A 1,678-nucleotide genomic window follows, 5' to 3' on the forward strand; every position below is an offset into this window, starting at 1 on the left:
GTGTGTGTGTTTATATATATCAAACATTCTAATAAATAGCATAATAATGTAAATAAACCTAATAAATAATGTAATAATTAATGTAATATATAATAAATAATGTCAAATAAATATATATTTATATATATCATATATATTCAAGTGACAGCTGAAAACTCATCTGTTTCGTCAACATTTGACTGCATCCTAAAAATAAAATTGTCTAGAACTTGTACTAATCTGAACAATGTCTGAAACTTCGTATTACGAGCACTACCTGTGATGAATCGCTTATTGTATTCCTCAATTGTAAGTCGCTTTGGATAAAAGCGCTTTTACTTTAAACCCACAAAAACACATTTATGACTTTAAAAGTTTCCTTAAAGTGTTTTAAAATAGTGCACTTTAAATAGTGCGTTACTAACTAACTATTAGTGACGAATGCCGCAACAAATGTTGACACAAAATAAACAAAGCACTTATTTGTGTAAATAAAAGCAGGATATTAAAATGAGCACTAATGTAAAGCGCGAGCGCAAACATTTAACGAATGCATTACAGTATGTAGGATTTTATGAATGAAATAAATGCATATGAGTGCAGGCATGTGTAGAATCGCCCGAAGCAAGCAGAATGAATCGTCTGAATCATCCAAACATCAATCAATGATCCCGCTTGAATCCCGCAGGATGGAGACGAACTCTTTCACTATCCACAACCCAGAACAGAACCATCCCGAAGCAGCTTAAAAGGCTCTTACCGGTTAAATCCCGCCGGAGGAGGAGTGCTATTATCCGCGGCGCTGCTGAAGTATGGTGTGCTCTCTCATGATCTCTCAGCTCCAGTGTCACATTACATCCAGCTCATTCTGTTTCCACAGACACAGCGCGAGCGGATGGAAAACCCGACGTAGATTTCAAACGATCCCGGATTCTGGCGGAAAACCAATTGAGAAATGAGTGAGAAACATGCAAGTTTTCCCTGAAGGTTCAGTCCAGTGTTGTTTTTGGTGATACTGATGTAGATCCATGAGAATTCGCTGGGCACCTGCGGATGTTAGCGGGTGGCTATATCCACCGAATGTGGCTGTTGCTCTGACATAAGTCAAGGGGTCAGTGATGATATCCTCCGAGACCCTCACACTCTCAGAGTCAGACCGGACCCACTCCAGTGATACTCCAGTTCTTACACAGAGGTCATTCAGGTCCGGCCAGTCTGACCAGACACCAAAACCAGCAGAGTGAGTGTCCAGTTTCCCGCTGGGTTTTCTTTTGAAGCCAAGGAAGTGGGGCTCTGACTCCATGGCTAACGGCACCTTGCGTCTCCTGAGGTCCAGGAACAGGGAGGATCGAGCCAGCTCCCTAACATCTTTGTCATCATTATTCAGCATGTTCAGAAGAAGGGAAATCCGCATGCTGGTATAAATCCATATCATGTTTGGTACCCCCAGTCCTCCTTCCCATTGGGGATAAAAAATAATGTCACGAGTGCTGTATGTATTTAGTTCAAACCACTTTCGCACTAAGCTCACTGTTTTGTTATTCATTTCGCTCAGCACTTTCTGCTGGATATGAACGTTGGAGAACAGATGTTGTACTTTAGACAGTGCCACCTGTCTAATAGCCTCCAGCTTCATGGTCAGTGGCAGTGGACATTTATCAATCAGGTCCAGCCTGCATGTGAACTCTGACAGGATGAT

The 1,678-nt window shown here is 41.5% G+C and overlaps 1 protein-coding gene across 1 annotated transcript in view; it reads right to left on the bottom strand.

The window, feature by feature from the left end:
• LOC107709012 (zinc finger MIZ domain-containing protein 1-like) overlaps window positions 1-842 on the bottom strand; it is a 39,940-nt gene extending 39,098 nt beyond the window's left edge. Inside the window, exon 1 of the mRNA XM_016513408.1 lies at window positions 740-842. The gene's annotated coding sequence lies outside the window, so the exon portion shown is untranslated. The remainder of the gene's footprint in view (window positions 1-739) is intronic.
• Between the last annotated feature and the right edge of the window lie 836 nt (window positions 843-1,678).

This window comes from Sinocyclocheilus rhinocerous, unplaced genomic scaffold (assembly GCF_001515625.1).
Source record: "Sinocyclocheilus rhinocerous isolate Xijiao unplaced genomic scaffold, SAMN03320098_v1.1 scaffold1137, whole genome shotgun sequence".
NCBI lineage: Eukaryota > Metazoa > Chordata > Actinopteri > Cypriniformes > Cyprinidae > Sinocyclocheilus > Sinocyclocheilus rhinocerous.